The following is a 9,294-nucleotide window of genomic DNA, read 5'->3' on the forward strand; positions in this document are numbered from 1 at the left end:
GCTCCAACTGGTGCCTTCAAGCTGCACTGTCCAATATGGTGGCCACTGGTCATGAGTGCTATTTAAATCTCAATTCGTTTACATGAAATAAAGTTAAAAAATCAGGCCTTAGTCACACTGGCCACATTTCAAGGGCCTAATGGCCGCGTGTGGCCAGTGGCCACTATATGAGACAGCACAGATCTGAACGCTTGTATTATCCCAGGAAGTTCAATTGCACAGCACCGTCCCAGAGTGCTGGTGGAGACCACGAGCCAGATGGTGTACACTATTGTCATTCATATTTTTTAAACGTCTCTCTGACAGTAACTCCAGGCATGTACCAGCCTTTCTCGTTCCTCTAAGCGTACAAAAATACGTTGTGTAAATTATTCCTTTCGGAGTTGTTATAATTACCGGAAGGCTATTGAAAAAGTACTCAGGGATCTGCTATTTCCAGCAGAGAAATGGACTCAAAGCTAATTAAAATTCAACAGTTGCTTCCTGGAAAATCTGAGCTTGGTTCACCTTCCCACGGTGACTCCAAATAGATCCTGTCGCATACGTGTCCTGCAGCCTCAATAATCTAGTTGAGAAATTCCACGACACCACCTGAGCCTTCCTCAGTCCGTACCTCAACCTCAGAAAACCAGGTATTTCAGGAACCTGAGACCTTGGCACAAACAGATGTTCGTTTTCTGAGAAAAAAAAATCAGCTTATTGGACTGGTGAGCTAGTTATCCTGTGTTCTGGGCTCAGAACCGCAAATGAAACAAGAAACAGATCGGAGATATTCCGGCTGAACGTTATATGAAAATCATGTCAAGGTGTGATGAATAATGCATGAGCGATTCCCTGATTTTCATGATGTGCCAGCTTGAGAACATCGTCTGAGCCTAGAGGTTTCCATAATCGTCACAATAATAATAGCACTTAGACATCACTCATCCTTGTAACGACTCTGTAAGGTGGGTGGCATCTCCCACATCTTACAGATGAAGAAACTGAGGCTCAGGTGGTGGGGCGCAGCAGGAGTACAGCTCTATGTCCTGTGACGTGGCATCCCCCAGGGCCGGCCCCAGCCCTCTGCTCTCAGATGCACAGACCTGTGTCTCCTGGCACTTCTGGAGGTGAGGAAGCCTGGGGAGATGGGTCAGGAAGACACAGCAAAGCAGAGTGATGGGGAGAGGAGGCTTTAACGGTCCAAGCTGTTTGCATCTTTCTGGAAGCTTCTATGCCCTCTCATTCTTCTGGTGATGGTATGATTTGTGTGCTTTGAAGCTTGGCTTTTACTGACAATGAAAAAAAAGTGGAATGCAGCAAATTTTCTTCTGACTGTTGTGGTCAGCTGACTCAACATGACCTGAGTTTCAGAGAGAATCCACTCTGTTTAAAAAGGAACAAATAAGCAAATAGAAACAGACAAACAGAACTACAGAAAGTCTCTGGGGTGAATGGGGACAGCCTGTCTCTTGCTAATTCAGTCAGTTGTTCTTTTTAAAAATTCTTTTCCATGATGGTTTATCACAGGGTATTGAATATAGTTCCCTGTGCTACACAGTAGGACTTTGTTGTTTATCCATCCTATATATAATACTTTGCATCTGCTAATCCCAAACTCCAATCCATCCCTGCACCAACCCTCCTCTCCCTTGGTCACCACAAGTCTGTTCTCTGACCCTCCTCTCCCTTGGCCACCACAAGTCTGTTCTCTATGTCTGTAAGTCTGTTTTTGTTTCATAGATACGTTCATCTGTGTATATTAGATTCCACATATAGATGATATCATATGGTATCTGTCTTTCTCTTTCTGACTTATTTCAATTAGTATGATAATCTCTAGGTCCATCCATATTGCAGCAAATGGCATTATTTCCTGCTTTTTTATGGCTGAGTAATATTCCATTGTATATATACATGACATCTTCTTTATCAGTCAGTGGACATTTAGGTTGTTTCCATGTCTTGGCTCTTGTGAATAGTGCTGCTATGAATATAGGGGTCACATGTATCTTTTTGAATTATATTTTTGTACAGATATATGCCCAGGTGTGGGATTGCCGGATCATATGGCAACTCTACTTATAGTTTTTTAGGAACCTCCATACTGTTTTCCATAGTGGCTGCACCAATCTACATTCCCACCAACAGTGTAGGAGGGTTCCCTTTTCTCCGCACCCTCTCCAGCATTTGTTATCGGTCATTTTTTCTTACCACTGCTTCCAGGATAAAGTGCTGTCTGTAGCGAGGCTGAGGTCGGAGGATTCTGTAAGGTCTCTCCCCTTGAGAACCTCAGCTGCTAACCCCAATGTTTGTAAGTATTTTCTGAGCACCTGTCTTGTCATCCAAAGATGAGTGAGATGAAGTTCTTGCCCAAGAGGAGCCTGTAGTCTGGCCTAGGAGACCAACGGGTAAGCAAACACAGGCACACTTTGTTGTATTCTGCTTCACAGATATTGTATGTTTTACAAATGGAAGGTTTGTGGCAGCCCTGCATTGAGCAAGTCTATCGGCGCCATTTTCCTAACAGCATTTGCTCACTTCATGTCTCTGTGTCACATTTTGATAATCGTCACAGTATTTCAAACCCTCCACCAAAAAAAGATGCCAAGTCGCTGAAGGCTCAGATGATGGTTAGCATTTTTTAGCAATATCTTTAAATTAAGTATGTACGTTGCTTTTTTAAAGACATAATGCTATTGCACACTTAATAGACCACAGTGTAGTGTAAACATAACTTTTATATGCACTGGGAAACTGAAAAGTTCCCGAGACTTGCTTTAGTATGATATTCACTTTATTGTGGTGGTCTGGAACCGAACCCACAATATCTCTGAGGTCTGCCTGTACTTAAAACAAAGCAGGATAAATGCTATGAAACCAGGACAGGTGAAGTGTAAATGAGTGGAGAACCAAATGCACACTTCCAAGCAAAAATTCTGTTATGGTGGGTGAGACGAGGATGTAAGCTTAGAAATGGGGTAAAATGGGGGGGGGCCGGCTATAGGCTCTGGTTAGAGGTGAGGCAATGCAGACAAGGCACCCAGGACACTGGCATCCATTACTGAGGTCACGGAGCCACTGGTGAGGCTGGCCCAGGACTTCATTTAGAGCAATAGTCATGATTCACCCAGGAATAGGATCAGGTTTAATCATTGACTAGTAAGTATCTCTCAGCAATACTAGAAGTAAAGAAATTAGTCAGGCATCAGAAACTAACTTCAAGAGATGAGAGCCATGAATTATCCCTCAGGGGCAAAATTGGGAACTGCAAGTTCAAGGCAGGAGAGAAAAAATGGGAGTGTGTACCACGGCAAGAGCCAGAGTTCCACGGCACGGAGGATGGACATAAAGTTTGGCCCTGGGCCACAGGCAATACTAGGGAAAAGGATACAGGGATGAAAGGGACTCAGCCAGACCAGCCTGAACCCAACCCAGACTGAGATCTGCATCCCTGGGTCAAACATCCTACTCAGACCATTTGAATGTAACTAATTTCTGGTGAGAACAGGATGTTCTTTTTTGCTCTCCGGAAAGAGGGTACTCAGTACGCTTGTTGCAGAGAGAGTGTGGGAGGAGGAAAAGATGGGAAACCAGGCCACACCTCATGGAGATCGGGGGGAGGAGAGAAAGCCAGGTGGGAGGCGGGGTGATCAGGATGACGGAGAACCGGCGGGCTGAGTCTGTGAGGTGCGTGGGCAAGAAGAAAAACGGTGGGAGCGGGCGGTTGCCCTTTACAAAGGCAGGTACGGTGCTTGTTAATTCTGAGTAGTAGGAGGAGATTTCTTTCTATTAGAACACCATCCACCTCCCCAAGGGCTACACAGGGGAGCGCAGGCAGTGGTAAAGGTCCTCTGCCTTCGACGCGAAGGTGACTCTTCTACATGGCCCCTCACACAGTGACAGTGACCCCACGGACGTATTTCACAGTAGTCCCCAGGACACAGCTCCTGAAACGTCATCTTGACTTCAGTACAAGAAATGACAAAGCAGGGAGGCGAGTTCCCTATGACTTCCTAGAGCATTCCCGAAAGAAATATCACACACTCAGCAAGTCCTCAGGGGCCTAGCAAAGTGCTGGGCAAGAAAGACAGAACCCTACGGAGTCCCAAGCTCTTTCTAACAAGATGCCCAAGCTCTCAGGTGAGGGCTTCATTACTGCAAGCGATATCAAATAAACCAATATTCTACAAAACCAAAGAGTTTAGAGTTTACTTTGGGGATGCCTGCTAATGAAACTTGACCTCCAGAAACCTGCTGAATCTCTAAGCTACACTCTGTCCCTGGGGTTCCCTTGACTTGGGTGCTGCCAACTAGAGTTAGGGTGCTGTCCTGATAATACAAGGGTCTGGAGTTCAGGACACATTTGCAGTGGCTCAGGGACACAAGCACCAAGCCATCCTATAAGCAGGTCGTCATGGTCGGCTCAGAAAACCCTCAGTCTCTCTCTGTTTGTTCTGCTGTCCTCAAGGGGGCCAGCTCGGGGTCTCTGCCTCACCCACCTCTCCAAGGCAGCTTGAATCCACCACCGACTTCACTGACATGCCAGTTCCAAATTATCCAAACTGACGTGGATGCCCAGATGTGGGAAACAATGAGCTTGTAAATGACTCTCAATACGTGAACACCAGAAACTCGTCACAGAAAGAGTATGCCGTTGGGATGCACATGGGAAAACCGGAAGACTGGGTTTTATCAAAATTTAAACCACGCCCAGCTTGAGTGATACTTAGTTTTGGCTGAAGGTAGATTCCTTTCAGTACTTGGTCTCAGGATCTACACGGAGAGCACAGCTCCTTCACATCTCGATATCGGAAAGGACAGTAGACTCGACATCCGGGACCCTGGCACGTCTGTAGATTTTGAATTCCATCTATAGTATATCCTTTCCTCTATTTTCTAATTTATCCAAAATTTCTATTTTCTGGCTAAAACCCATGGCTTATTTGGAGCATTTTGCATCCTTTTCTCTTTCAAAATCCACATATGTAATTATCTCTCTTTATGAACACTTTCCCACAACAGAATATTTTCTGTTTCTAGCAACTCACAGAGGTGCCGAGCAGAGAAACAGCAAACCCTGCATTGAGATGTAGACGCTAAGCCGTAAGCTGAGCGCATTTCACCAGCCACATGGCTCACTCTTGCCCCAAACCCGGCTCTCAGGCTAATTCCACTCTGCACCTTAGCGGGAGAACAAGTGATCACGTGTCACAGGCTTTGGGGGTTGTTCACAAATAGTCAAACCAGGAACATTCAAGAAGCAAATGCCTGGCAGCCAACATCCTGGCTCAGGTGCTACTATTAATGCTGCCCAAGGAAGGGAAATTCTTCTTTCTCGAAGCTTCTAAGCCGCTTCGGGGACCGCGTGGCATACAGCGCTGGGCCGCGTGCTCGGAGGGGCAGCTTCTGCCTGGGATGTTGTCCATGAGCGCAGGCATCCCTGCGAGCCCTCGGGGGCTTCTTGCCCCAGGGGTGGTAAGCTGGGACCTTTCGGCCTGCTGCCTCTTGTTTGGATGGATGGGGGAGGGTCCGGTGGCTGGGATGCCTTTGACAGCTATGGAAGGCCCCAGCGCCCTGCTTGGCCTGCCGCTGTGTGCTAGGAGCTGCAGCTGGGCCCTGCCACGTAAATGCTTGCCCCCCCTCACTGCCCCGGGCCTACTTGGATCCCCACAGACAACAACCCAGGGCACACCTCCTCCCCTCACCCCCTCCCATTCCCATGCTCCACTCTTTCTTTTTCTAGGCGATCCCTATGTGTCGGAGAAAACATAGGGTTTAGCCCTAAAGTAGACTGACGTTAAAGAACTTGAAGAGAGTTTAAAATATAGTAACGGCCACCCCGAGGAAATTCAATAGCTCCTAAAGTCATCGTTTCACGTCTTTCCCCCCTCTAAATCCTACGCCCCTCCCAGAAGTTCTGAATCTCATCCAGAATCACACCTATTTTTGAGACGCTTCTTCTTAGCTTTGTTTAGTGATCCTTTAATTATGCCAATCAACTGTCGGAAATCATATTGCAGACAGAGCTTCTCACAAATGGACCAGTCAGTTGCCTTTAAGTCACCCTACTGTTCATCCTCCAGGGCTTTAAGGGGTTTGTTTAGCCGTGAGGATGGAGAGATGTCTCTGCCCCTGTGGTCCAGGGAAGTCAGACCCGGAAGGAGATTAGTGAGCGGGGCCCCGGCCTGGCTGTGAGACCAGTGCTCAGCTTTTCGGAGGCTGGGTCTGCATCAGGCCGTTTCTAATCTTGCCGTGAGCTTGTCTCCCGTTCCCTCCCTCGATCGATAAATCAATAGCATGAGAATTAGAGCAGACCATCCTCCGCCCTGGGAGGACCGCCCTGCCTGGAGGCCTGGATGCACCACCTTCCCTGCAACGCCTCGACCTTGACTTTCAGTTTCTGGCTTCCTGCTGCTCGTGGTTTGATGGGACCTTTGGCTGAGTATGGAAAGGGGTTTAGGAGTGGGTGAGGGAAAAATCTAGAAGGTTCACACCTTTCTTCTCTTAACCACCTCTTTTATCCACCCCCCCAACCCCCCACCCCCCATGGCTGCCTGTCACCTGGGTAAATATTTCTCCTAAAAGTGACTCAAGCAATCAGCAAGGAAGTAGGTAGTGTCCACGATGAGCTTGGGGCCTTGAAGTACTCGGAGTATTTTTAGTTAAATTATTGGCACACAAAGGGATATACAGAACACCTTTATCCCATGGCTGGGCTCTCCAGCTTTTTGGGTGATACCCCCTCAATGAAGGATGATAAACAATTAGTTAGATAAGCACCCATTAGGTTGAGAAGGTGAGAATAACCAGGTTATAGAGCATTGCTGTTCGCTAGTGGGACACAGACATTCTTTGGACCATTTTCATAAACATAATTGGGAACAAAACGCATTTTGAATTTATTCTGACACAATCACATTTTTATGAATCGTGAATAGCTTTTATACAGCAGAGTTGATGAGATGTGTGTGAGTGTGTGTGTGTACTTTAAAAGCCTCAAAATACAGAAGAGCCTTGCTGTTCGCTAGACAGCTGTCACCTGCTGTTCTCTTCCGAGTGATGAACTCACCTACGGAGGCTCTTCACCCCCTTGGATAAACCAAACGGCATCACTGGCTACAAAAATGGCGGTGGCCATCCCGTATCCTAGGAAACAACTGTCCAGTGAACACTGGATAGTTTTATGTATTTCTGAAGGGATTGCCAAAAAGATCCCCCAACATTTCTGTCCCTGAACAGCGATTAGCAGCAACTAAACTAATATGGAAGGAGCATCCTCACTTCACAGCCCTCATCCCTGATGTTCCACGAAGGTTCCCCAGCCAGATGAGGCGGGAGCAGAGAGGTGCCTACCATTCAAGGCTCTAGGAGACAGATGCTCGTCGTCTCTGAGCCCCTCTCTCTCTCAGGTAGCCATGCTCTGACCAACACCTCCGCAGTTCGGTTCCACGGCCAGGTAGAGGTCCACCCTTACCATCAACGGCTTCTCAAAATTTTCCCCAAAGAGCAAAAATGAAAGTCTCCATTTTGGTTAATGAGCCGTATTTTTTGTACATCGCCTTCCTTCTCGGGATAGAGATTAATGGTCTGTGCTGTGTCTTTTCTTCCCACATCAAGGCCTAGAAACCAGATGGACTTCATCCAGCCCCTGCTTTGGGGTCACTGTGTTTCTGAACCTTATTATTTTTAAAAGAGAAAGAAACTGAAATGGAATCAGGCCCTTTATCTTGCTGTATCCCAAAGCCTTTGATTTAAAACCTGAACACTGAGCTGGTAGACCTCTCCATTTGTTCTAAGTCAACAAACGCACCGGGGATGGGGGTAGGGGTGGAGGCCGCTTTGAGGATTCCTCCAGCATTGGCTGAGACCCACAGACTCAGACCAGTAGTGTGTTCTGGAACTCCTAAGGATGAACCTTCTCTCCTGAACTTCCCACAGGGAGAGAGACTGCTGTTTTCTATCCGAATGTTAACGATCGATCTTGGGGAGTTGGAAGCCATTGGAAGCCACGTCATCTGCCTCCAGCACCTATTTATAATCTTCACACTCAACCTACTTGGCTTTTTTCTACTAGAGCCACTCTCTCTACTTTCATTACTTTTAAGCAAAAAATTGACTAAAGTCCAGTGAGGTTCCAGGGACCATGCTAGGTCTTTTTGAATAAGGATAGAGAAATAACCTCCTCCCCTTTTTCCCATCCCACACTGGGAACCAGTTAAGCCCGGCAATTGTATTACTGATAAAATGATGTTGGAGAATGCTCCTCCCTAACTTGACAATCGGATACTACTTGACCTCCCACCTGGGGTAGGGAGTATGCAGGAGTGGAGAGGCGGGTTGTGGCTACATCACCGGTGGGTAACAGCACCGTCTCCATCATGCAGGTGCCCCTAACTCAGAAGAGCCAGGATTCCCACCCAAGGCTCCAGCCCCCAAGTCTGGAGTTCATCCCCCCATACCTATCCTGCTGATCTGACAGGTAACAGCAGGAGTTCTTTAGCAAGAAATAAAAATCTACCAAAACTAAGAAATGTATTCCATACTTTCAAAACAGCCATACTTTCAAAACAGAGAGAAATCTATCAGTATGCCTTTTAGAAAACTATTTCTGACTATCAGGAAGATCTAGCTTCTTTGTTTATAAGAAGTAGGTGAACATTTTCAAATCATATGCCTCAGATTGCAAAGAGTTCAGATCTACTGGTTGGAAAAAGCTAGGTGGACATCTCCCCATCTCTTGATCTGTGGGAAAGACCAGGGTGACAAAAGTGAGGATGCCTTGTGTCAGTTGGAACAAAGCACTGAATGACTTTTGTTTTTCTAATAGTGGGATCGCATTTCCACCCAACCTAGGTACTAATTAATGATCTGGATTTGTGACGTGGCCCTCAGCACGCAGAATTCACTGTTGAAAGTCCAAAGCTAAGGCAACTGGTGAGGTCCAAACACAGACAGAACGTCCTACCTTAGGCCCCCTGACACCATCTGCAGGCAAACAAAAAGAAGTGAGTTCTCCATTGGGTTGTAGAACGCAGCTCATTTCAAATTCGGTGGTAGACTCTATTTTCTGTCCTGTCAGTAAAACGCACAACTGACTTGTCTGCCAAAGGGACAAACCAGTTCTTTGTGGAGAGAAGAAGTTCAACATCCAAGAAGAGGCAGACAATAAGTAAGCTTTGTTTCGAATTGTTTTTCTGGGCAGTTAATCTTTAGTGCGCTTTGTACATGTTCATTTTTCCTTGAGAAAAATCCCTTTTTATAAAATTCAATGTACAGTTTTAATTTTGGTGACAGTTTAATGCTTAAAAAATT

The sequence above is a fragment of the Delphinapterus leucas genome, chromosome 2 (assembly GCF_059928025.1).
Source record: "Delphinapterus leucas isolate spDelLeu-1000000601 "Yukka" chromosome 2, BTC_Dleu_Yukka2, whole genome shotgun sequence".
Classification (NCBI taxonomy): Eukaryota; Metazoa; Chordata; class Mammalia; order Artiodactyla; family Monodontidae; genus Delphinapterus; species Delphinapterus leucas.